This window comes from Apus apus, chromosome 16, assembly GCF_020740795.1.
Source record: "Apus apus isolate bApuApu2 chromosome 16, bApuApu2.pri.cur, whole genome shotgun sequence".
NCBI lineage: Eukaryota > Metazoa > Chordata > Aves > Apodiformes > Apodidae > Apus > Apus apus.
In genome coordinates, this window is record NC_067297.1 from 14408493 (window position 1) to 14435743 (window position 27251).

The 27251-nt window shown below is 52.6% G+C and overlaps 1 long non-coding RNA gene across 1 annotated transcript in view; it reads right to left on the reverse strand.

Moving 5' to 3' along the window:
- Positions 1-23057: 23057 nt before the first annotated feature.
- Positions 23058-27251, reverse strand: part of LOC127391389 (uncharacterized) — a 43382-nt gene continuing 39188 nt past the window's right edge. The window contains exon 3 of the long non-coding RNA XR_007891042.1: positions 23058-23282. This is a non-coding gene — a long non-coding RNA (uncharacterized LOC127391389). The remainder of the gene's footprint in view (positions 23283-27251) is intronic.

Genomic DNA, 27251 nt, shown 5'->3' on the forward strand with positions numbered 1-27251 from the left:
GGCCCTGACACTGTCTAAGCTGGGAACAGTGTGTGACAACATGTGCTGGAGTTCCCTCTGCAGCTCCTTGGGTCCCTTGGGGTGGCACCCCTCACCCTGCCACCCCTTTCCAGGACATTTGTACCAGGTTTCGCCCCAGCAGATCATCAGAGAAGTAAAAAATCCACCTTTTGGCCACGTAAGAGCAGATCAAGCGTTCACATGCAACAATCTATTTTGCTTTCACACTATTGGAGACTCTTGTTACTAGAGTGATGCCAGCTAAGCTCAGTTATCCTCAGGGTGGCAAAGAGGTGACACCTCCCAGACCCATGCTGCGTTCAGGTCTCCTCAGGAAGAGGACCCACAGTGCAGGGCTGACACCAAAGCTTGTCACAGGCCCACAGACCATGGTCTGCTGCACCTTGAGGCTCATGGGGAGCAGGCCTGGCTTGGGGTGGTCATGAGTGAGACCACAAAGTGAATCCAAGCACAAACTATCCCAGCAGCTCTTAATGTGACTGTGCTCAAAGCTGAAGCAAGTGGGAGTTCTGGAGAGCAGTCCTTTCCCTTTGGTCCTGTTTAAGAATGAACGTCTCCTGGAAGTGCTGATTCCATCTCTGCACCATTTGTCCTTGCATATTTCTGTGACTTATCAGCCTGGGAAGCAGCTCAGGAGATGTTGTCAGCAGCATCCTTCTCCAAAGCAAGCCTGGAATGATTGTGATAATACTGCAAATACTTGAAGCTTTTTTTTTCCTGAGCATTACTAATTACAGGGGATACAGAGGACTCTCAGCTAGAAACCTCAGCCGGAGAGAAGAAGGTATTGGGGTGATGCAGGGGAGCACTAGGTTTTCCCCAGTGCTGTACAGTGGCAGGGCACTGGGCCCCTCTGGTGGCCCAGCGCTTGGCTCTGGGCAGTGACTGTGCAAGCTCTGCGTGGTGCCAGCTCTTCCCGCAGCCCTTCCTGCTCCCACCCGGCTGGGCAGCCCCCCCGGCCCCCACCTCTGCCTGGCTGGGGAGCAGGAGCTGCAGAGCTGAGCCTGCAGCCCCGTGGGGTGGCTCTGGGGGTCTAAAAGGGCAAACGAACCCAGGTCAGAGCTGGCCGTGCAGGGGGAGGCTGCGGAAGGTCGAGCTTGTGGCCTCGATGCCTGCTCCATCCCTGCCCCAGCAGCGCGGGGCGGGTGCACGGGCCGGGGGACGGGACACAGGGCAGGGGCAGGATCCGATTGCATCCTCCGCTGAGGGACAGCAACCTCTGACAGCTGAGCACAGTCACCCTTTAATCCGTTGCAGAGCTCGTCTGTCAGAGCTCCAATGCCCGCGGGGAGGTATCAGTAACAAAATGCAGGAAAGAGAAATGAGAGCGGAAAATGTTTGGCTTTTTGTCTCCTTGCTCACCAGAAACACAACTGCTCTTGTCTTGGTGTGGGAGTGTTTCTCTGGGGGTGCCTGATGCTGGGGCTGCAGCTCACCCGAGGTGCAGGGGGTGTGGGTGGGAGGTCCCAGCCCTGCCAGCCCTGCCTGCCCCTGTGCACACTGGCCCTGGCTGAAAGCCTGGAGAGCAGATGGGTGCAGCCTCCAGGGGCTGCCTGGGCAGCTGGACCCCAACCCAGAGCCCCTCGCTCCGGAGTCCTGGGAGTCAGAGGGAAGGATGCGATAAAGACCGGGGAAGGCAAAGGGAGGCGACCCGATCTCCCACCAATTGAGCAGCGTAATCAATATTTCCATTTGGCTGGTGCCTTCCTCTGCCCAGCTCCTCACCCAAAACCAGGAAAACGTGCGGCTGGGAGGGGGCCGGGCGCCTCCCCTGCGTGTAATCTGCGGCTTTCGGCATGTGTAATGGGATTACTGCAGGCTGAGGAGCTGCTGCAGCAGGGTCCAAATCACACAGCGAAACAGGAGGGAAACCTGGAAGAGTGTCCTGCCCAGTATGAGCACAAATACGTCCTCCTAAGACCACACTTACATTTTAATATCAAGTTTTCTGTAATGCAGAACATACTTATGGCCCAGCTCCCTTGCTGGGCAGCTGCTGGGTTTCAGCATGGAGGAATTGGCAAGATCTTTTCACCAGGTGAAATAAATAGAGTGCTGGGCCCCAGATAGGATTACGGTTTGTTTTCTTTAGGTGTATAGAATCCGCGGGAAAGCTGAGCCCAAACGGAAACTCAACTCCTAAAGAATTTGGCCTATACTGGCCAGCTCCTGTCTGCCTGCCAGGCATGCTCTCCTTGCCTTGTATTTTGCTCTTTATCTTTTAAGAGGCTTTGTTAGCAACATATCAAGCTATTCTTTGTGTGCCTGGAGGACAGGGGGCTTCTTTTCAAATTATTTGAGGATGATAAAGTTACAGGGCTTTACCTGGAGAACTGTGATGAGAAAGTTCTCCTGGGCATTTCCAGGAACTCATTCCCACCCCCGGCCAGCCCCCCCCCCCAGCCCCAATTCCCAGCATTTTCAAAGCAAGCCAGGGGGCTGAGCTCAGCTGGGGAGAGAAGTGCAACCTGGCAGAACCTCTCCTGTCTCTGAATCCTAGTTTCTGTTGCTAGCATGTTTTCCTCCTTGTTGATTTTATCTTTTGTCCCAAAAGGCTTGTGAAAGTCCTGTGCTCTCTCACACGGGGAGAAAGTGTTGCAGGCGTGCGTTGCAGAGCAGCTTCGAGTCGGGGCTCCATCCTGAGCCCTGCCCAAAGCAGCTGCCGTGGAGGGGAGCTGGGCGAGGATGCTGATTCAGATCAACTCCAGAGACACAGACAAACACACCCCACCAAGCCGGAGGCTTGTGTTCAGGCATTTGCTGCACGGCTCTGCTCTCATGCTTCCCTGTTCCTCTGGTGAGCAGCACTGGGAGGAAAACCCTTGGGTAGCAGAGGCTGGAGCTGCCTCCTGCCAGCTCCTCGTGCCTGCGGAGCCCCAGGGCAGACCCACACGGCCGGGTGGCTGCGGCAGGAGCTGGGACTGACACCGTCCGGCCGACGGGGGACGGCATCGCCTCAGCAGCTCGGGGCAGGCAGCGCAGCCCGGCTGCCCGTGGCTGATGCAGAAAGTGTGTTTATCTGGAGGCCCAGAGCAAAGGGGCAGCTCGATGCGCCCTGGAACCAGGCAGGGGTGCGTTCAGTCTGTGCCCAGCACAAACTGAAATGTCCCTCAAAGTCAAGGGAGAGCCCCCTCAGGACCCTTCCAGGCATGGGTGCCAACATCCCAGCTCAGCCTCGCTCAGGCTCTTGGGGCAGCACCCCCTGCATCCCAGTGCATCTCACACAGAAACAGCATCTGACCCTCCAGATTAACACATACTAAAATTCTGGGCCGCAGGACTTTTACATCTACTACTGCAATGAGACAGCAAGACACGCATTTAAAGCAGGAAAAGCTGTTTAGTCAGGCATTTCTCCCAACTGGATGAAAGACCTGGTGCCAGGAGCTCAGTCCAAGGGGTGATGCTGAGCACAGAGGACTTGCAGCAGGCTCTTCTGCCCTCACAGCCAGGAGTAGCCTTTGCTCCTCTTGATTAAAATACAGTCTTTAAAATTCTTATGGGAATATCAAGGGGAATTTTATACTGAAAATATATACAGTTCACTGTACAACTGCTTGCATTTGGTAGTTAATGCAAAGCTTATTTTTTCACCTTGTGCATGACATACTCTTTACCCAGATGCCTTGTATTTGGCTGTGGAAGGCAGCATCTTGTCTGGTTTGAGAAAATAAGGGAGGTAGAGTGATTTAACCAATATTGAGCCAAAAATAAGTCTCCAGCTGTAAAGTGGTCTGAGTTCTCTTCAGATCCTGCCTACAGGATATGTGTCAGCCCCACCAAAACTATCCTGTGGGGGTTGCTTTTCTCTCCAGATACTGCAACAGCGGCTGAAAAATGCGTCTGCAGCTCAGCAACCCAGGTCCCTACTACAGTCAGACTAGGGTGGGTGTGCAAGGAGGCTCTGAAGAGTAATTCAGGGCTTTTTCAGACCATTCCACGGTGAAGTCGAGGCGGCTCCACGCGGGGCTGGGCCGGGAGCAGCAGACATTCCTGGAGGCGCAGAGGGGACGGTGGGAGCAGAGCTCATCCCTGCAATACCACCCCTCGGCTTCACCACCTGGGCAAAAAATGCGGAGAGCTGCAGAGACATGCTCAGAGCTGCCTTAGGGAGGGCGAGCACGGCCGCGCTCCTGTAGCTAATTAGAGCCCCCCGAGCAGCCCGGCTTCTCAGGTGAGCCCTTCGCCAGCTCCCGGGAACAAAGGAGCCCTTGTCAGGGGCTCCGGATCCGGGGCTGGGCAGACCCCGCGCCCCTCTGCCCGGCGCCCCCGGCCAGGACAGCTCCTCTGAAGCCTCCACCGCTCCCCCTGGGGCTGGGGCCCTGCTCAGGAGGGGATGTTTGTCACAGGAAAGCGAATGTTCCTTGTTGTCCTTCTGCCCATAAATTGCTGCTTCGCTTTTGCTGAAGAATTCACCGAAATCTGACCATGACCTAGCCTAAAAACTATCAGTTCACAGCTGTTGATTCACAGCTCTATGAACATCTGAAAGCAGCAGATAATACAGGGAACTGGCTGCTTCCCACCAAGAGGGAGCCAGGGATGTGGCTGCTCCCAAGGCGAGGCTGGCTGCCCAGCCAGGAGTTACCTGGCTGCTGGGGTGGAGGGGGAGTGAGTGCTCCAGAAATGAAAAGATCAATATTTGTTTGCCTTCCTGAGAACTCTCCCAGCCTCTGCCTGCTGCAGTTACAAATCAGAGCAACTGTTTATGTCAGCACCATGAATGCACTTCTCTATGGGAGACTGTGTTTTTTGGTGAAGACACCTTGTTAATATTAGGATATATTATAATTAATTATAATAATATACATTATCAGATACTTATAATTATACTATTAATATAAAATTGTCAAGGTCACAATTTTGCATTAACAGGTGAAATACCAGGTCAGGGCCCATGATAACACCTAAGGCCAGGCAAGCCTCCTCTGCCACTGTGGCCACTGAAAACAGTAATTCCAACAGGGACAGGCTGGTGTGTGGCCAGCACAGGAAGCTTCCCTCAGCAGCTCATGACAGAGAACCAGCCTGTGGTGGGTTGGCACCTCCCTGTCCTGCTGCAGCTCATGGCCATGACTGAAGCAGCCCCAGGGGCAGCAGGAGCTGCAGCTCACAGCACTGCAGTGACAGGAGCTGCCGGAGCTGCGAGCCCCAGCACACCAGATCCACAAAGACGTGGTCGGATCATGATATCACAGGGAACTCTTGCCAAACCAGCTGAAATCATTCAAACATTCAGAGCGTGCTTATGGGGGGGGCGACCCTCCGTGCTAAGTATATTTCTTTGAAGGCAGCTTGTTTTTTAAACAACTATTGCAAAACAGGGTTTTACGTGGAGCAGCTCTACACTGAAGAGGGAGGGAAAGCTGGTTGTGGGCACACAGTCACCACCCAGGTATTTTAATTGCAAACCCCAGCATGTTTTATGGATGTCTAGAGAGTATCTTTTTTATGTGGGCTCCAAAGATTACAGTAAGATCCATCACGTTTTATATGAAGCTAGTGACAGTGCAGAAGTCCCACCCCGACAATGCCTAAGATGGGAGGATACTGTGTCAGAGCCCATCCGTGGAGCCAGGAATGGTTGGAGGCATCTCCACACAGCCCAAGGCTCCCAGGAGGGCTTGGCCAAGCCGAGCAGCTGCAGGGCTGTGTCTGTGTCCTGCGCTGGGGCCTTGTCTCTCAGAGCTTTCCCACCTGCCTCAGCTCAGCACAGCAGGGCAAAGGGAGCCAAGACCCCACAGCCCAGCCCCACACCCTGCAGAGAAAGGGTGGATTGCACCTCCCTTCTCGAGGAGCTCAGGTGCCCATGAGCAGACTGGTGAGGTCAGGTGGGATTTCTGTGGCTTTCCTGCTGTCAGGAGACAATCTCCATCAGCAGCAGAAGCAGTTGGAAGACTGGAGCAGCAGGGCAGTGTCTGCAGTCCCTTCCCTTGGGCATTGTTAGTCCTCGGGACGTGAGGGCAGGACTGAGCCTGTGCTTCCCCCATACACTAGTGCCTAGAAATGGGAGCAGAGAGATGTGCTGGAGCTGAGCTCTGGAGACAGCCTGTCCCTGCCCTTCAGGAATCCCCAGCCAAGATCCCCCCCACCCAACTACAGGGACATGCCTTTGGATGACTTGTTATCCTACACCCTCCCATTACCCCAGCAGCAGGCAGAACCAGTCCTGGAAGTAGCCCAGCACTGCCAGCTCCTCAGTGGCCCTTTGCTCCCACTGCTGGAGCAGGACTTCTGTCCCTGGCACCGCAACACTCCCAGGAAAGTGATGCTGCTCAGTGAAGTGTTCTGTGGTTCTTCCCGTGTTCCTCCATTCCTTGCAGCATCCTGGTCCCAGCTCCCTGCTCCTACAGACATGTTGTTGCTCTGTGGCTTGCTGGTTTAGGCTCAAAGCTCCAGTATATGAGGGAAAGGCAAGGGCAGGACTGCAGCAGGCAGGTGGTCCCCACACAGCTGCCAGCAGGCAGCATGGGCAGAGCTGCCCGAGCCTCTTCTGCTCCCTGCCAGCCCTGCCAGTGCTGCTTGTGCTCAGCACCAGGCTTCAGCTCAGCTTTCCTCTTGTTAGTACAAACAGGGGAGTCCCAAGTGTGTCTGCAACCCGAATGTGTGATTCCCAGTGGCAGCCAGCCCAGCAGTCAGCAGGGGCAGCCTGTCCCATTTGGCCTGACATGACCAGTGCGTAAACGCTGCAACCTGCTACAGCGCTTAGTCCAGAAATCCCAGGGGCACAATCTTTCCTGAAAAGTATGTCAGGCTGCACTTAGACACGGGTTTTGTTTCCTGCCTTAGAAAGCTTAAACAGAGAAGGTGGCAGGTCTGCTGTGCTGGTCTGGGGAGCCACGCACAGCATTGCTCTGTGGAGGAGAGCTGTGCACTTTGTGGACTCGTACATCCATGAATTCCCATCTGAGAGGACCTGACTGTGCTTTTCGAGTACAGCACCTCTGGGGCAAGAGAAGCCCTTCCAAGGCAGGCAGGGTGGAACCATGGTGTTAGGTGTTAGTCATCCCTCTGACACTGAGCAGCACACGGACAACAGGCACTGGACTGCCAGCCCCAGCTGGTGGCTGGGTGGGTGACACGAGTGTTGAAGGGAGATCTTTCTTTTGCTCCTGTGAAAGCACTGGAGACCTCTCTCTCCCCATGACTTCTGTCCTAACACAAGAGGACACATCTGGGCTCCTGTAGCAGCCAGGGAGCAGGATCAGGGCATGTCGTGGGATCCAGCCCTGAAGAGCAGGAATTCAGCACCACTCCCACAGTGCAGCTTCAGCCCTCGAGGGAGATGCCAGCTCCTCCCTGGGCTTTACACAGGGCACCTCTGGGGATGGGCCACTGCTCCTTGCCAGGCCAGGGACTCCCAAACCTCAGATTTCCTATCTGTCACCTTGCAGTAAAGTGCCTGAGGACAGGAGGGCTGCAAAAGCCCCCAACCTCCCTGGCACCTGTGTATATAGAGAACTAATAAACAAGGAGACAGCCTCCAGGGCAGCCACAAAAGCAGGCAAAACAAGAAAGTGTTCGTGTACCAGTACAAAAGCACCATAAATACTCTCCCACTGCCAAAAGACCTCTTCAGTCTTTTACTAAATCTCATCACAGGAACAATTTACAAGCCAATAATGCTGAACAACTCCATTCCAAACTCTGTGTTAAGCTTTATTTCAGGCTTTCACACTTTATCATGCTAGCACCTCCCAGGCTGGCACTGGACTAACACATGCCAAGTTGGGAAAGGGGAGTAATGGAACAGGGCTTGTCTCTGTGCCTGAAAGTCTCCCAGTCAGGCAAAACTGCACTTTCATAAGCACCCAACTCTCAGAGTGGGCTTTATGTCCCCTTCCCAAATGAATGCCTCTTGATGGAAAGTTTTGACCACATAATCCTTCATAATTTTCCCCTAAAATGCAACTCTTCAGTGAACGCTCTATCCCAAGCAGCACCAGTTCTTGCAGGTTACTCTGTGACTATTGGAGGTCTTGCACACTCAGGAAAAGCTGGATACTCTGGACTCTGTTTTCTGGTGATCACTGACCACACCAGGAAGATCCCCCTGTGTGCTTCCAGCCCTGCTGACAGACCAGCCCCGCTGGAAGCCACACATCTCCCTCTGGAGACACTTGGGATAACCCCCCTGCTTAAATCAACAATAGTCATTGACCAAGAATCTAAAGCAACCATGTGGGAACCGATGTGCTGTAGATCATGGAAAAACATCCTTGTAGACTGAGTTTGAGAAGGGAACTTAATGTAATTATCTTAAATTAATAAGAATTCCTCTTTGGAGGTCATCTCCATTAACTAATGCAATCCTATTCTGCTGTAATGTAATTGTGGAAGCAGTGTCTCCCATCCCAGGGCTGGGGCTTGTTACAAGAACAATACAACTCTGTTAGGTGCAGTGTCAAGGCTTCAGTGTCCTTCTTAGCTGGCACACTGACACCGAGGAGCTGGAAGACACAGCCTACATGTTTTCAGTAAACAATGAGGAGATATAAAAGGAGATGGTGCTGGGGGAACCGTGGGGATGGGAAGGATCCTTCTATGTGCTCATACCCTTCCTAAACCTGCTGCTCCCCAGTTTTCCCTGACTTCCAACCACAGTGATGCTCTGGCACCCCTCTGCTCTGCCCACTCTGCTCTGCCCACTCTGCCCCTCACTTCCCCAGCTGCACACAGCAGACGTGTACAGCAATCTCTGGGCTTGCCCAGGGAGAACATGTCACCAATGGCTGCTTAATTCAAATTGCAGTTTCTTTAGAAAATACTTCTACAAACATTGACACTCCAAAAAAAGCTCTCTTTAGCCTTTTATAAGCTAGGAGTTTATTTTGTTAATATTTTTCTGCATGGCGTGTTTCAAATGAGAACATTCTCAAAGCAAATTGGCAGAGTATTTATTGCTGTTTATTTCTAAGTAGCTATAAGCCAATAATAATAGAGAATCCTCTTCAAGTGAAAACTAAATTCCTTTTGCCTAAAATGCTCAGTGCAAAGTCTGAAGCTGCATTTTGTCAAGCAGATGTGGAGTGTCACTTTATAACGCCCATGCTAATGGAGTAATAGGATTGGAGCTGCAGCTCACTGCCCAGATCATTCCGATAATCCTGACCTAGAGAAAACAATTCTGCAGTGAGTGTTACTGCTCTGGAGAGAGTCCATTCCCCGGCTGGCACGGACCAGCCACCCCTGCCGCAGGCACACGCACACACGTGTTCCCAAACACGCCGGGGTTAGCACCTAATCCTCTGACTGCCCACCAAGGCCACAAGTATTCAGCAGAGGAGGGGGCTGGATCCTGCCAAGGCTCCGTGTGGAGCCCCCAGCACAGTCCTGCCCCACGGCTCCTGGTGGCTGGGGACACAGTGTGGGGGACACAGTGCGGGGACACACACACTGATGGCCCCTGCCCATGGTGGGGACAGGGGCCTGTGCTGCACAGACCTCTCCATGGCAGGGCTGTGGCTGCCACCGTGGCACTGAGCCCCCTGTAGGGTGGTGGGGCCAGTTTGGCCCCAGGCAGCATGGAAGGGGTTAAACTGGACAGCAATCAGGGAGCAGCTGCCCCCGGGCCCAGCTGTGGGCAATAAAGGGCGGGTAAAGGGCAGGCGTCTCGGCTCTCCGGGGAGGGCTGATAAAGGACCCTGGAGCTCAGGGACTGGTGATGGCTGTGGAGGTGAGGGGAACGCTGAGCATGGTCTGTGGATGTGTTCCTGGAGCCTGGGCTCTTGACTGCAAGCAGCAGGACCTTCCCGGCGCAAACCATCTCCTTCAGTGCTGCCGCTCTGGGGAGCAAAGACCAAGGTAAGTGGAAGTCCTCAAGCTGCTGAGGATTTTGTTGGTTTTGGCTTTTTTTTTCCTAGGAAGTTAAGAGTTCCTGAGGTTTGGGGCAAGCAGTGAGGGGTCTGGGGTCCAAGGGGCACTAGCCCTTAGCTGTACTTTGGAGGGTCCCTTTGTTCCACAGGTGGAGCAGCCAAATCAGGGTGCTTCCCCCTGGGCACCCAAGCCTACAGTGGGTGTCCCATGTTGCTGCCCTTGCTTGTGTAGCATGGCTGGTGGTCAGCCAGGTTCACTGCAGATGAGTCTGGAAAGTGGTGGGAATCAGATGTGTGTGCTGCTTTCTGTGCTGGGCTCTGGTGGTGTTTGAGCAAAGGCTGAAATGCGTTCCTCAGAGATCCTCAGCCGCAGTGCTAAAGCCAGCAGGGGGTCTGAAGCTCCTGCCAATAGGGACACCCAGAACTTCACAGTTCCGTTTAGTTCCGGTGGCTTGTGTGGTGCTCCCTGGTGAGCAGTGGCAGTTGGCAGAGAGCTGTGCTGAGACCTGATGAAGGAGGAGCTGCCATCTCCCCGGGTGCTGGTGAGGGGATTGCTACCCCCTGGTTTTGGCTGGCCCCCAGCAGCACCCCTCTGCCGGGCTGTGGGACCTGGCTTGGCTGCAGCTGGGACCCTCAGAACTGTGAGCAGATCCTACAATTGCTTATGGCTCATACTGGGTCTTCCTTTGAGCTGGGTGGCATCGTCTGCACCTGCAGCATCTCTGCCCACACATGCACCAATGCCAGCTGCTGTGTCCTGCTGGGAAACGTGCTGGGCTGACCTGCGGGACCGGGGCAGGGCTGGGAAAGGTGCCTGGAGAGGCTCCTGCCCGGTGTCGGGGCGGGCGCCCGGTGCCCCGGGCAGCAGAGCGGAGGGCAGGGACCCCGCAGCGGCTGCTCCAGCAGGGCAGCTCTGCCCCAGCCGCAGGGAGAAGTGACCCTTTCCCAGCCACACCGAGTGAAATGAAGAGGCAGACAAACCGCAGGCTGCAGCTCGGTTTGACCTGCGGTGATTAAGAGCAGAGATGGGTGATCGTGGTTTTGAACGCAAAGGAAGGAGCACAACAATTCTGGAGCGCGCTGGAGAGTCTGGCAGCTGTTGGCACTTGCTGGTGAGGGGTGGAAGTGCTGCTCGATGCTTTCCCTGCCAGGCTGCTTCTACAAAACACAAAGGTTAAGGAAGGAAGGGTGCCAAACCGCTAACAAAACAAATCCTGCTGGTGCAAGGAATCTCAGAAGCGTCTGGAATTTGCTTGTGAAGCTGGGCAGCTCCTGCTGCCCATCTGCTCTTCTGGTCTCGTTCACACACTGTTTTTCTCACTATTTTACAAATTAAAAATTGCAACAGTTTCTCCGGGTTGGAAGGGAGTGCACAGAGGTGGCCAGTGACTGGAGTGGCCCTTTGCTCTGAGATTCCCACATCCCTGGCCCAAGCTGACTCATTGCCCTGGGAGGCTTGTCTTTCTCCTTCTCCAGAGGTGTGAACGAACCCACCTGCTGGGTGAACCCTTGCCCAGCACTGGGTTCAAGGCTGGTCCAGGTCCAGCTTCTTGAGAACGGGTCATATTTGGATCCCAGGATTCACCTGGGACGTGACACCAGCCCAGCACCTCTCCGAGGAAGGGAAGATCAGCTGATTTGAACTCCAGAGGCTGCAGGGATGATCCTGGGGGGTTGTGTGAGGGTGCTGGTGACCGGCACTGCCTGCACACGCCCGGGTGGGCTGGCCAGGGTGAAACCTACTCCCTACCCTGCAGCTCTGATCCATTCCCTAAATCCCAGCTTTGTGCATGCCACAGGGCAATTACTAAAGGAAAAATCCTTTTATCCAGCATACAGTACTTTGTTAATCTGATTACTTGTTAATTGCTCCAATTCAACAGAAAGTGGGTAACCTTTAAATCTTAACCATTGCTGTGCTGGAGCTGCGCAGTGACTTGCTCTGATAGGGGGTTTACTCTGTGCTCCTGGAGGCAGCTCCATCACTGCACCCCGGAATGCTCTGCCGAGGTGGACAAAGCCCAGACAAAAACCCTCTCCCAGAGCAGCCCCATGTACTGGGACTGGCAGAATTCACTGGTGCCTCTGAACGTGCATCTATGAGGTGTCACCAATGGACTGATGCTGATGACACAGACCTAGGGACAGCTCTGCACTGGGTTGTTTATGCAAGCCCCTTTTTGGAGTGAAAAAAAGAAAAGCAACAAAGTTTCTTGCTGGAATGTATCTCAGCTGCAGTGACATGATGCTCTTACTGAAACTGGAAACCTAGTGTTGGTATGATCACCCTTTATTGCTTCCTCAAAGAGTGAAGAAACTTAGTTAAACCAATTTTTAATGCTGCCACCAGAGCCTGTGGGAGTCTTGCCCACTCCTGGCAGACCTGGCTAATTGCTCCTTGTGATGAGCTGCAGTTTCCCTCATGTCTGAGTGGAGAGAGGCTTCAACACCAGACTCCCCTGTCTGAAGTTAGCTCTGCTCTCTCATGGCCGGGGCTGCTGAGCTGGCACAAGGCAGCCCTGCATGCAGGCTCTGTGTCTGGGCCACCAGCAGCCACTGTCCCAGGCCACCAGCCAGCCTGGGTGCTCAGCCCAGCTCCAGCTGTCAGATGGACACCCCCTGGTGCAGATGTCAGTTTCTGTTAATGCTGTTGCATTCCCAAGGTGATGCCAGGCCTGAGTGGGGACTGTACCTGTGCCCAGCCAGTCTTGCTGGGAACACCCTAGCTCTGCTGTGAGGCTGACCTGTACTTGACAGAGACAAGTGGGTCCATGTGCTTCTTCTGGAACCAGGCTCCTTGCAGGGCCCCAGGGCTCCCCTTGGCACAGCACAGTGAGGATTTGCTGGTCACATGTAGGTGTTAGAGCACAGCAAGGGTGGCAGCTTCCCAAGCACGCTGCTTTGATTGCTGTGCTGGGGGCAGGGTGATCAGCAGCATTGGTGAGGGTCTCCTTGGGTCTGTGGAACATCAAACCCCCAACAAACCACTTCCATGTGCGCCTTCCTGTGCCCTGCATGTCAGTCATGCTTTATTAATCCATGGGCCAGCGTGAGCATTGCTGTCCCCACAAGTGTTCTTTCATGTTTGCCTACAATCTCAATGTCATCACACAAAATCAAGAGTAATTATGAACAGACACCAGCCCCTTGCTTCCCCCCCTCATTACTGCTCCTCAACATCTGGTTTCCACAACCACTCAGGGGTGCTCAGAGCCACAGCTTTGGTGCACAGACCCTCGGAGCAGCTCTGCTGAGAATTAACCTCAGTTCTCTGCCTCTTCCCCCATAATTCTTCATTTTGATCACTGATCAGTATCAAACATGTTTTAATTCCCCAGGCCCCCATTCCTGACAGGATCATCCTGGGTATCTTGGCAGGACAGGGTACTGTGCACCATTCCTCCAGAGGGATCTGGTCCTGCAACAAACCCCCCTATCCTGGTGTCCCTTTGCCACCCCTGTTTGCCATTTCCAGTTCTGGTTTCAGAGTCCCTGGGCAGCCTATTGGCTGCAGGACTCTGGGGGAAAGAAACATTGCTGTGCCCACATCCAGAGAATGTCACCACTGTCCTTCCACTGAGCCTTCCCATGTGGATTGCCCTGCTGACACACCAAGCCAGGCATGGATTTCTGACTGCAGTGTCTAGTTTGCTCCCTGCTCCACTTGTCCCTCCCACCTGCTCTGAAGGAAGTCCCCTGCAATGTCTGCACAGTTGGGCACAATATCTCTTCTGTCTTCTTCAGGAGCAAGACAAGAGCAGGTCCAAGGTTTTCTCCAGGTTGTCCTGGCCAGTGTTCCTCTCCCAGTGGTGGTTACCAGCCCCAAACTGGAAAATGCTGGATGCACCGAGCACTTGTTGGGTTGTTTGAAACTCTTGGTGTTTGTGTTTGCAGTGAGAGGAGCAGGTGCTGGTGGTTTCACCAGTCAGGCACCATCCACATCTCTGCGCCAAGCCCTTTACAACATGGCCCGAGGGCTGCCTGGCTGCCCCACAGCCACCAGTTATGCACACAGCTCAGTTCACCTGGTCCTTATTATAGGCACAAGATGTGCCATAATCCTGTAATTTTTGCTGGGGCCTGGAACTTGCTGCCTCAGTGTTCTCGACCCCTTGTGCAGATGATTTCCTTCAGAGCCCATCTAGGTGGGAAGGGGCTCGGCGGGTCCCTGCAGGCAGTGGCTGTGCACAGGAGGGTGGGGTCAGGGTGCCAGGCCACCGGCTGGGTCTGGGGCAGGGTGGCCCTGGCTGCTGCTGCCACCATCCCACCCAGAGGTGTCTGGCCACCAGCGGCAGGGAAGTGGCAGCCTGGCCAGGGATGTGCCAGGCATTCTGTGTCCCCGTGTCCCTGCAGGGCCGTGCCAGCAGCTGGGTTGGTGTGACAAGCACAGCACCTGCACAGCTCCCCAGGACCCACATCAGCAAATAAAAAAGTTAATGGCAACTTTTGTAAAGAAAGCAAGTGTTCCACCTCTCAGCAGGCCTGACCCCATGGCAAGGTTGCTATTTCACTGCTACATTAATTTCTTTTTCCAACCTGAGGACACTCTTGGTTCTTCACTCCTCTCTCAGGAAGGGCCTTTTGGGTTCCCCCATGAGAGTGTTCAGAGGGGTGGCTGCAGTAACAGGTGACATGCCCTGAGCTCAGTCCTCTCCACAGGCACTGCTTCCACTAGGCTGCGAAATACAGTTTGTGTTTAAAATGAAGGGAGAAAAGGAGGGGGAAAAAAATCTATTAGACACCACACATTTAACCAATTCTGACTTGACCAGAATCCTATAAAATGCAGTTCATACAACATTTTTATTGCTAATTGGTTTGACTGTTAAAGTTTAAATGCATGAAGTTACTTTAATGACAGACAGAGTGGACCTTGTTAACCTTTAAGAGGGTCTTAATTCATTTATATACCTCCTAAAATGCTTTGCACTTCTGCCTCTGGTGCACGGCCCCTGGAGCGCTGCCCGGCCGCGTCCAGGGAGCGGCTCTCGGGGGAACGGATTAACTGCAAAACGTAGCAGATGTGGGGACCAGCAAAGTGTGGCCAGTGCTGGCCAGGGGCATGAGGACCAGGCAGCTGCCTGGGGACACGGGGGCCAGCAGAGCATGCTCAGTGCTGGCCTGGGGAACGGGCACCTCTGCGGCTGAGCTCCTGGTGCGGCTCTGGGGTCCCTGCGGGCGGTTAAAGCGGCCGGGGGCACCTTGGGTCCCCAACACCAGCCTGGGCATGGCAGGGGTGCCTGGGGAGCCCAGGGTGAGACAGCCTGTGGGGGGTGAGGTGGGGGCAGAGGGGGCTCTGTTGCTGCACAGGATGCTGCAGCCCATCTGGCCACGGAGGTTGCTTCCCAGGCCCCCGTGTTGCCACGGCTGGTGTTTTCACCAGGGCGCGGGGACCCTGCCACGCGCAGGTCCTGGTGTGTTACACACTGCTGAACATTTTCTATTTAAATGCAAATTTTGACTTTTCACTCAGCAGCTTGAGAAAGTTTTTCACACCGGAATGAGGGTCATGATAATAATTTATCCACAGGCCTCTTTCTACAATTGCTATTTGTACAAGAGCAGTGTTGATGCGCGGGTGGCCGGGAGAGGACTCCTACTGCAGTCAGTGGGACTAGGGAAGGGAAGGAGCATGGGCACACCAGCATCCTTCTGTGTTTGTTTCCTTGGAATAACCTCAGTGCAGGGATGTTGCTGGGGAAAGGGCACCAGGTTCTGCAGGGCTCGGGTGGCTACCTGTGCTATTTGCCTGAGGTGGGATCTGCTTGTCATGCCTCTGGCCATGGCAGAGCTGCCAGGCACGGGCAAAACTGCCCCAGAGCCCATGGATGGGCTCTGTAGACCATGTGCAGGAGGAAAAATCCTTCTTGTTAGGGCCTGGCGAGGTACCTGTCCTCTTGCAGGTCACCCTTCAGGGAGCCCATGGCTCCCTGAATGGCACAGATGTCACTGTGCCATGGCTGTGCTGGCCCGGGCACCCCAGCTCAGCCACAGAGAATCAACAGGCACAGAAAACTGCCTGTGTCCTGCAGCTCCCTGGGCTGTCCAGCCCAGGGCAGGCCTGGCTGGGGGCCAGTGCTTCTCTGTGCTCACCCCATGCTGCCCTCAGCACAGAAGTGGCTGCTGCAGCTTGCCAAGACAGACACCTCAGCAATAAGGGGATCAGATCTCAAGATGTTTTGCAGACTGGGGGAGCATGCCTGCATGCTCAGATGGGGTGAATTGTGTTCACTTGTATTTCTTTGTGGGAACAGACACTGGAGGAGGCAGATGTAGCAGTTCCTGTATCCGTGCCATGTACAACACCTCTCTGGAGCAGAGTATGCCACCTGGCCCTGGGTTTGATCCACATCTCCCTGGTGCTGGAGTGCAGGGATCAATGAAAGCCTTTGGGAAGAGGGCAGGGAGCCAGCTTTGATGACAGGACAGAGCTGTGTCGAGCAATTGTTCACTTGCCATAGACACCCCCTCTGCACAGGCTGGGGCCCCTCCAGTCCGTGACCCAGGGCGTGCAGCACGGTGCCAAAAATCACTCCATGCTCCTCTTCCCCCAGCCCACCTGGGCAAAGCCCTGCACAGGCCCTGGGAATGAGCTGTCCCTCTGAATGTGCAAAGTGCAGCATAATTACAATTGCACAGAAGTTGTATCATTAAATATTGTTATTGTTTCAAAGCCAAGCAGTCAGGGTTAGGGAGAGTTAATGTTAAGGTGGCTCTCAGCCTTACTGCTGATCACTTTGCCCAGCTGCACTAAGGCAGAGCCCTTGACCGTGTGATGCACATTGAAACTACTACTCCTTTTTCAGTATTTATCTTATTCTCATTCTTCAGTACATGGCCCCTGCCAGAGTTACCATGTTTAAAATCGTGCCTGGAAGACGGAGTGTTTGTTTGATGCACCAGGGAAGCTTTTCTACAAGGCATCACAGTGCTTGATATACACACCAACCTCGCTTCGTTTATCTCGTAGCCTTCTTGCAAGGTACCAGAGATTATATTTCACAATATCACAAGAAAGGGCAGAGGTGCAAGACAATTGAATTCAATGGTTTTCCGCTAATTTTGGAGATCCAGTGAGTAGCACCTGTTTTTCCCAAGCTCTGAGCATTCACAGCATCCTTTTTACTCAGGCTCAGAGGATGGATCTGGGCTGACTTTGGCCTTTTGCTGTGAGCCCTGCAGTCACAGCCCACGGCCCCAGCAGCAGCCGCTGGAGCCACCTCCACCCACAGCAAGAGCCACGGGAAAGGGATCTGGAGCCCAGGTCACATCCTTCTTCTAATGTGAATTAGTCTGAGCACTAAATGAGTTCAGACTTAATTGTAAGCATTTTCTGTTAACTAAGCAAGAAATCTTATAATAACACAATAAGGTGCCATTTCACAGCATCCAAATGGAGCAATAAGCTAGTGCCTCATTTGTATGTATTTTTTTTCACAGTGATTGCTGACGCTGCTGCTTTTAATATATTCACATTGGCACAGCCATTTGCATTCAGATGCAATTATGAGTTAGAAACTCCCTCCTTTCTGCAAGCTCCAGAAAGGGAGAATTTCAGCCCAGAGACACGTTACTGTTCATTTTGTGGGGTCTAATTAAGGAGTCTGCTCTGGCAGGAATCGAATTCCTATTGTTACCAAAGGGAGCGTCCTGCAAAGAAATAGATTAAATTAAACCAAGCCTTTAAAATTCTTCCTTTTACTTCACAAAATCTTATTGATCTTGAGCAGAAATAGTTAGGTCCCATGGAAATAATGGCTCTTTGGGTACAGAGGCCAAAAAGATGCCTGAGCTGCAGCCGTTCCTACAGAGTGGTACCAGGTTCCAGATGTGCCACACACAGTCTGCCACTGGACAAGCAGCACCAAGGTCCTCCACACCAGGGAGGGCTTGAGGTTAGTGCAAACCTGCTGCCACCAAACCTCCCTCCAGCTTGGGAGCAGCAACAGGGTTCCCCAAGTCCAACCAGCAAAGGGAAGGGACTGGGCTCTCCCAGGGCTGCCTCTTGCTCCAACCTCCCTGCAAGGGCAGCTGAGCTGGGTGGGCTCCCAGCTCTGGGCTACATCTGTAAAGAGATCCCAGATTGGAGGAAAGGGAGCCTGGGAAGAGCTGGCATCTGCAAATCTCTGATATTCATGGCCACAGCATGAGGCTCCATGGTGTGCTGCTCTGGGACCAGAGTATCCTCCACTTCCATTTATAAAGATGCCGCAGGCAGACCAGCTGTATGAAAAGCTTCAAACACCAGTTCTGGTGCTCTGCCTGGAACAAGGGCCCTCCCATAGCCCCACAAGTTGCAGCTGTCCCTTGATGCCCCCCTGGTTGGCCCACCTCCTTCCTCCAGCCTACAAACCCAGGGAGATTCCTACAGCTCCACACAGAATCACAGAATTTTTTGAGTTGGAAGGGACCTTAAAGATCACCTAGTTCCAACTCCTCTGCATGGGCAGGGACACCTCCCACTAGAACAGGCTGCTCAGAGCCCCATCCAACCTGCCCTTGAACACCTCCAGGGATGGAGCCCCCACAACATCTCTGGGCAGCCTGTTCCAGTGTCTCACCACCCTTACACTGAAGAATTTATGCCTGATCTCACCTAAATCTCTCTTCTTTCAGCTTAAAACCATTAACCTTTGTGCTCTCACTTCAAGTCCCTGTAGAAAGACCCTCCCCAGCTTTCCTGTAGCCCCTTCAGGTACTGGAAGGCCACTAGGAGGTCCCCTCGGAGCCTTCTCTTTTTCAGGATGAAGAGCCCCAGCTCCCTCAGCCTGTCCTCAGCAGAGCTGCTCCAGCCCTCAGATCATTTTTGTGGCCCAAGGGAAGTCTGCCATCTCCTACGTGGTCCTCCCCAAGACAAAGCCCCACCTGGGCTTGGAAAGGCAAATGTCCCCTGTCCCTGCACCCCTGCCCAAGAGTTTCCCACAGGGGGACATCCCTCACCCAGCACCCTCGTGCTGCCCTAGGGCAGGGGGTGCTCAGCATGTTGGGCATCAGCCTCCTCCCCTGCAGCAGGGGCAGAGCTGGATTCCTGGGCAGCAAGTGGCCTCTTCATCATCATCTTCACCATCCTCTCCTTCTCTTTCTCTTCTCCTCCTTCTCCTCTGAAGGAAAAAGTAGCAGAGGGAGGAGGAGGAGGAGATGATGGTGTAATTACTGCAGCACCTGAGATCTCATCAAGAGTGCCATGTAGATTACCTCCTCCCGACAGGCTGGAGCTTTGGTTTATAGTTTACACCAGCATATATCGAATTAACCTCAGAGAAAAAGGTTAAACTATCAATCATGAACTGCAGTTTAAAGAACTGCATTCCCCGTGATATATGGGGCTGGCAGGCACGTCAGAACTAAGGCAAAGACTGCTTAAAAGTAACTGGGGATAATGGGCCTGGCTCCTTATGGAGATAGATGTGCACTGTGTTGACTTTAATATGCTGCATAAATGAGACCCCGGTGTGGAAATATCGCATCACAATGTAAAACAATTTCCTCTATTCAAACAACCTCTAAGTAGAATTCTCCTATTTAATATTCACCGTTGGCTCAGCTGCCCTGGGCTGGCAGAGGTGCCTGCGGGGGGACGGGGGCAGCCAGGGCCTCCCCTGGCAGGGGGCTCCCAGCAGCTGCACATGTGTGGAGCAGCAGGGCTGTAATCTGAAGACATGTAACACGGACTGTTTACATTTTTGCAGTCCTGGATAGTTATGTGCCGAGTTCCCCTACTGGAAAGAAAAACTGCGTGAGCGGGGAACGCGGAGCGGGAGGAGGCGACTCCCCTGCGCAGGCAGCGGGAGGGATGGCATCTGGGAGCAGGCTCAGGAGTGGACACCACTCCCTCACTGCCCTGGCCCGAGGGGCCCCTTACACCCCCCCCCCCCCCCCCGCATCCCCTCCTGCTCCAGCGTTAATTGTAATAACCGTAATTGCTAGGTTTGGGCAAAGCTGTTGCGTTACTGCTCCATGAACTCTGGGACAATTATCGTTCGGTGCTTTCAGCCAAGGATAACACTGCCCAGTTTTCATCACAGGCTTTCTAATTGCTACACCTACATAAAAGTCCTTGCTTTGGCCAAGGGATGGGAAGGGTCACCATGATGATGGCAGCAGCTGTGACAAGCCTGTACCTGTCCCAGGAGCAGCCACCCCCGTTGTGGAGCAGTAGGGAGGGCGGTGGGAGCAGGGACGAGCTCCATTCCTGCTCCCTGGGGATGGGGTCTCTGCCACTGTTCTCCCTGCTGCCCCTTGGCAGCTTTGGGGGCACACAGCACTGCTGGCTTCGGATGAGCTGAGCCTGGATCTTGAGCCTAAAAACAGACTGGTCTGAGGTTAGTGCTTTACCTAACACGCTGTCTTGAGGAGAAGAAAAGGTCAGTGAGACTTCTGAAATAAAAATGTTTCCATCTCAGTTGAGAAAAAGCCCAGATGGGTGAGCAAAGTTTAGAAAAGGGAAAGAATTGAGCAAGAAAGCAATACTGTGAGAAGCTGATAAGAGGAGCTCTAGCAGGAGAATAGGGGAGCCTTGTCTATCAGCCTATTAAAGGCTATTCTTACAAGTTTTTTTTCTTTTCATTAATACGCAGGGTGAATAGAACATTGAATAAAAATCAGTACTTACTGCACAATTGTAGGATTGAAAGGTAACTGTCAACAGAAGGATTGGGGTGACAAAAGGGGCCATTTCAGTGCTTAGCAAATGATTTTCGGCTTGTCATTTCAATAGGCCGTGTTTTTCAGAGATTGTGTTTTTTTGAATAGCGTTTATTACCATGCTTTTTAAAAATTTCATGTTGTCTCTTTGCAGGCACCATTCATTTGCAGATGCAGTATTCCTTTTTGGTTGTCAGAGGGATACTGCTTTAGAAAAATAAAGTACAGTCGTCCAGTGAGAAAAAGGATTCTCTTGTGAAGCTAATGTCTGGGAGAAAAACAATCGGGGCAGCTCCTACCTTCTTGCCAGCCTGACCCAGTTTCTCCCACTGTTCTTTATTCATGATCCCGTCGGCCACCGGCTCTCTCCGTTTCAAATTACAAGTACGATGCAGAGTAAGATAAAACTTTTTTTTTTTTTTTTTCCCAACAGAAAGTCCATCTTCCTTAATGCTCCAGTTTTGCAGCGGGAGACCCAAAAATACAACTAGTTCTCCTATCTCTCGCCTACAGACAAGAGGTCCAATTTTGCAGTCCTTATTCAGAAAAAATCCCATTTACCTCAATGGGGGCTTTGCTTGAATGAGCAGTGGGCAATTAATGCTCAGACTTTACAAAAGAGATACGTGGGGTGTTTAACACATTGTGCTTATGCCCGAGAGGAGAAGCTCAGTGACAAAGTTTTACGGTTATCTGCTTCAAATCAAATCTTTGAAAACATGTGTTGGTTTAATCGAAACGATCATGTTCATTGCTACATAATTGCTCACACAGGTCCAGGATTTGCATGACACTGTATACTATGCAGTAGTGGTTAAAAGGACTTGCATTAGGATTTCATATCATTTTAACAAGAACCACCATTTTTGGCACCCTGGGCTCCTAAGTAGAGAGTAATCTAGAATTAGTGAGAAATAGATTTCATGGCTTTAAGTCACTTTATAGTGTGCAGGTCTTGAACCCTGATCTTTTGTAAATTGAACCACTTGTGAAAAAACAAAGGGCTCTAATCCTTTTAAACTGCCACTGCACATCCCTGGCCCAGTGCCCTTGAGAAGTGATTTAAATGGCATTGACTATGGCAGCTCAAAACATACTCAAATCTGTTAAGAGGCTGATATCTATGATGGGAATGGAAACAGGGTAAAAAAAAAAAAGCTAATTAAAAGTATTGATGAGTCTGCCAGAGAGAATTACTGCCAGAAAGACTTCAGCCCTCTGAAAATTACCTGGAGAGAGGCTGGGATCCTCCAGGAGCAGCGGCTGCAGCGAGGAGGAGCAGGAGGGTGCAGGTGCTGGTTCACGGGCTGGCGGTGCTGGCACAGGGCAGGACGAGGCCCCCGGTGCAGGTCAGAGCCCCCACTGAGGGATCCCGGCTGGATCCCACCTCCCACGGTGGTCCTGGGCCACTTCCCCAGGACTGGCACACAGCACATCACCTGCAGCCTTTGCTCTTCAGCAGGTGCAGGAGGAGCCCCTGGCGTGGCTGGCAGTGGTGGCCAGAGATGCTGGAGCAGCTCAGAGCAGCCCCAGCCCGGCCTGGGGGCTCCAGCCCCAGCTGCTCCCCAAGCAGTGGAACACAGGTTCTGGCCAAGGAGCCAAGCCAGGGCAGGCAGCAGGCAGGGAGGTGTCCCCAGACACCCTGGGCTGATGACAAGAGCATCTCTTGCCCTGCTCGGGCCTCTCCTGCCTCACTAACAGCTCGTGTCTTCAGAAACTCTGTGCCTGCCACGTGGGACCCTATTCAGCTCGTTACTGCCCAGGCTGCAGCTCTGCAGCCTGCACAGTCTTGTAACCTCCAGCCCAGCTCAGGGAACAGGTTTTGCCTCTTAAATCCCCTTTTTTCCCATTCCTCCAAAACACAAGACACACCAGGTGACCTGAGTTTTCTGTGTTAGATAAACATTACTAATTCAAAAGCAGTTTTCTTTTCAACAGCTAGAATTAAATCAGACCTCTTTCCTGAGGAGCAGCAGCAATAATGGGTGTGTTAATGAGGATTATCCTTCCTGCCAGCCCCAAGAAACAGCTGATAAATCGATAGACCCATCACAGGAGCACTCCTGCCCGTGCCCCCACTCTGCAGCAGTGATGGGGAGCAGCAGGACCAGGACCTGGCCCCACACAGACCCAGCACCAGGCAGGGTCCTGCCACTGCCACCCACTTCTCCTGGCCAGATCCTCATCCTACCTCTGCCTGCACAGGGAAGGACACTTGGCCTGTCACAATATCACTCTGGTTGGAAAAGACCTTCAAGATCATCAAGTCCAACCACTACCCTAACTCTGCCACATCCACCGCTGAGCCCTGTCTCCTGGCACCACATCTGCCTTCTTAGATGTCTCCAGGGATTGTGGCTCAACCACCTGCCCAGACAGCCTGGATCACCCAGTCCAACTCCTGCCCCAGAACAGGACAACCCCAAAGTTCACAGCATGTCCCTGAGGGTGTTGTCCAAGTGTTTCTTGAGTATTGTCAGGCTTGGTGCCATTACTGCTTCCCTGGGGAGCCTATTCCAGTGCTCCACCACCCTCTGAGTGAAGAATCTCTTCCTAATGTCCAAACCTGGTCCAGTTTTTTGCTCCATCAGTTTGTGTGTGTCCTCTTCCCTGTCCCCTCCCGTGGAAGCTCATGTTATCCAGATGTTTTCAGGGCTCTCCTGGTGTCCCATGAGCTGCATTTGGTGGCATCCCTGACCTTTGGCGCAGATGCTGAGTCGTGTGCAGCTTTTTCCACTGCAGCAATAAGAGCTGGAGCTCAGGGGCCAGCAAGGACAAAATGTTCAGTTTCCTTAGCAATAGCTGAAAAACAAGAATTTCACTTTGAAAAGTAAAAAAAAAAAAAGACAACCAAGAAACCAGAAAAAAAAAAAAGAGCAGTGTTCTTTAACAAACCTGCTGCCTGTGCTTCTCCCAGGGGAAAGGCTGAGACAAGGATCTCTGCAATAGAAATGCCTGACTCGGTGTTTAAAGTGCCCTTGTTAGCCCTGCCTTGATGGCTGTCTGGAGAATCACAGATCCCACAGATATTTTAGGCCATATAATTTGCTTATCTCCTTGTACAGTCTTAAGCAGCTCCTGAAGAAAGAGACAGGCTGTTCCCTTCAAACACTTGTGCTTCCAGCGGATGTTCAGGTCACAGCAGAGGCACAGGGAACCCCACCCAAAGCACCCTCACCTGCTCCTGTGCCCTAGGCCACAAACAACCCGTAGCAGACACAAAGGGACAGTGGCCACCTCCAGGCACCAGCCAGGACCACCAGTGGCTGCTGCCAGCCAGGGGCCTCCATGGCTCGCTGCCAGATCCTGCCTCTAGTCCCGGCTGTCTCAGGGGAACGGTGGGTTTCAGGGTGCCAGTCTGCACCAGAGCAGTGTCCAGGCACCTGGCAGCTATCTACCTCCTTGAGAGGTGGCCCATCCTGCTCCCAGCCCTCTCCACTTAGCCACAGCTGTGGTGGCTCCTCCAAAGCCTCCCTTCCTAATTATTGATGGAGAACTGGAATGAAAGGCCAGTGATCCCATGTTAGAGAACTCTGGACATTAGTCAGACAAAAGACTTTAAAACAAAGTTCAATTAGGTGTGAAGGAAATGAGGGCTATGCAAGCAGCAGGGTGTGAATTAGATGTCAGAGCGGGAGACAACAGGCAGCCCAACACAAACACATTTGTCTTTGCTCCACACCAGCCTTCCCTGCCAGCTCATGCTTCAAGCCATGCACACAGAAGCCTCCTGGCATATTTGGAAGATAGTCAACATTTCCAGCTACAATATTTTAATTATAAAGCACATTGTTGAGCCAGTTACACAAAGCAACTGGCTCAGTGAAAGGCCCAGAGCCACCAGGTGTGGGCTCTAAATGGGATGCTGGGAGAACATTGATCCAAAAAGCAAATTGTCTCCTCCCCACAGCCAAGTGTGGAACTTCCCTGCTGCTGCCGTGTCGACTCCAGACACAGAGTCACCATCCCTGCCCAGGAATGAAGCTTTTTGCAGCAAACTCAGCCACCTGACACCTCGCAGGTAAGGGTCTGCAGCCTCTCCAGCACAGACAAGAGTCTCCTGGACAACAAGCAGCTGCAACATCTACACACTCTCCAGAGGCAGGAGCAACTCCTGCTGTGCTGCTGAAAACCTCTATTTGGCTGGAATTTTCTGAGGCCTTTTCTGGCTGCTGGGACATCTCCTGCATCCCCAATTCCTCATCTCCTCTGTGCCATCCATCCTGCCTCCCCAAGTATCATCACCTGTGCCTCTCAGAGCCTTTCCACAAGCATCAGCATTTGCTCTGGTTGCAGAACTGTTCCTCAAGCAAGAAGAGCTGAGCAGCACTGCAAGGCTGTTGTGTCCCTTGGTATCATTCCCGGGTAACAGAACATGGAAATAACAATTCAACAGGAAAATAACTTTTAAAGGGTCATTGCTAAAGGCAATAGATGTCCCAGCAGAGCATCAAGAGAACCTGAGAGCTGCAGGCAAGAAGTCCCAAAGTCCTGGGAGACTGGACAGGAATGCCCTGATGCAATGCAGGGATTTTGTTTTGGGACGGCCTTGACTTAAATCAGAGTTTGAGAAGTTCTCCTCAGAGCCTGTACGTGAGCCCTGGGGGAGGCGCTGGCAGTGCCAGGCGGCTGAAACCGTGAGGGTCCGAGCGCCCTGGGGCTGCACAGGGATCTGGGCTGCACAGGGATCTGGGCTGCACAGGGATCCGGGATGCACAGGGATCCGGGATGCACAGGGATCCGGGATGCACAGGCACAACTGAGTGCATTTTAATTGCAGGCTCAGTGTGAAACTAGGTGTGGGCCAAAGTGCAGCTACAATAGGTGCGGCGCCAAGAAGGATTTGGTGCCAGCAATAGATACTCTGGCAAACTCAGCCCTACAGCTCCAATTATGGGACTTCTCTTATACCACTGACTCTAAACATTGGCTTCTGACTGCGGTGCCTTATGCCAAATTGTAATCGCCCTCATTCCACTAATGGTCAAAACACTGGGAGTCCAAACAGGGTTTCATAATCACCGAGGAGGAGAAAGCACACTTCAGAGACGATGCTCAGCATAGCGAGTGGCAGTGCACAGGGAATGGCAGCATATGTCATTGCACTGTGATTACCTCACAGGATCTGGAAAAATACACTTTTCCTGTTCAGACTCCAAAATGATCATAAATTCAAATGGGTTTTGCAGCTTTCTGGGAGGAAGACTCTGCAGCAAAGCCCACCAGCCAGTGGCAGGCCAGGCTGTGGGCAGGAAGGTGCTGGCAGGGCCCGTTGACACAGCTACACCATCATAATAGGCCCTGATTTATGGCTTATTAAAATAGAGTGAGCTGAGATAAAATGCCAGGAATAAAAAAAATATGACTGGATTGAGTGTGACTTGGCTTATTGAGTTTGTTTCCTATCTTTTTATAAGGGCTATAAAAACAAACAGCTCTCACTTGACTAAAGAAATCATTCATTAAGTTCCTCCACTTGCTCCAGTGCATCCAGACACAGACAAATAAATTCTGTGTGTCCCTTTCAGGAGCTCATCCCAAGAACGCAGTGGAGCTGCCAGTGTGGGCAGTGCCACCAGGGCTGGGGTCCCAGGGGTGCGGGGCTGGGGGCTGCCCCCACCCCAGCTGGACTCCCTGCCCCAGCCTGGGCCAGCAGGTTCACATCCCGCCCAAGATGTGGCAATAAGTGTAATTGAATAAAGGAAGGGACGGGAAGGGAAGGAAGCCTGAGCAGCTGGGAAGAGAAGGAGGAGCCTGAGGCAAAATTTATTTCTGTCAACTGGTGGTCTATTTCCCTGATACCATTTCCTTGTATACAGATAAGGAGTTATCTTAAATGACCATGTCTTTTTCAATTTGTACTTAACAGTCAGTCCCATTTTCCTTATATGATACTATCACAGCAGGATGAAAAATGCATTACAATAATCCCTGAGGATCTTCATATATCAATATCAAATGGTCTGAAATTGACCTGTTATAAAAACCAGCCTTTCAAGTCAGAAAAAACTGAAATAAAAAAGCAAATTTCAGAGCTTGCAGTATGCTCCATAACCCAAATACTCAGGCACAAAGAGCAATGTTTCCAGAATACTTAATGAAAACAAACCTTCAACGGCTTAAAAAAAAAATGCTCTTACTATTGATGCATCTGCTGAACGTTTGCTGCACGTTGGAGGAACGGTGATCGGGGCCCGACTGATGCCTGAGCAGCCAGATTGGGTTGAGCCACTGACTCCAGGAGCAGCGCTGGGAAGTTTGCCCCAAGTTGGCACAGGCAGTGGTGGTGGCAGCTGGAGAAGAGGACACAGTGAAGTGACAGCGCCGCGGTTCTGCCCCCGCCAACCTGCCCGGCACGTGTCCCCTCCGCTCCGGGTTCTGTGGGGGCACCAGGGTCAGACACAAGCTGGCTGGCCCCGAGCTCCCCAGGCTGGAGGTGCAAGGAGCACTGGAGACAGTGTCAAGCCCTGAACATTTTTCCTGCCATTTTTAAAAATGAAGATGTACCTGGAGGCTTCCCCACGCCACGCGCGGATGGGCACTGCTTGGCAAAACTCCCCTAGCTGCTAAAGATACAAAAACACCTGAACAGATCCCCATCAGAAGAAGCTGTCTCTGTGACAAGTTATTGGCACACTACAAGCCAGGAGGAAAAAAAAAAATAATTAAAAAAAAAGTAAAAAATAGAAGAGGCTGCAGAGGAGACGGGCACCAGCAGAGCAGCCTGTGCCTAAAGCAAGGCAGGGGCAGGTTCCAGCCACAGCCAGGGCG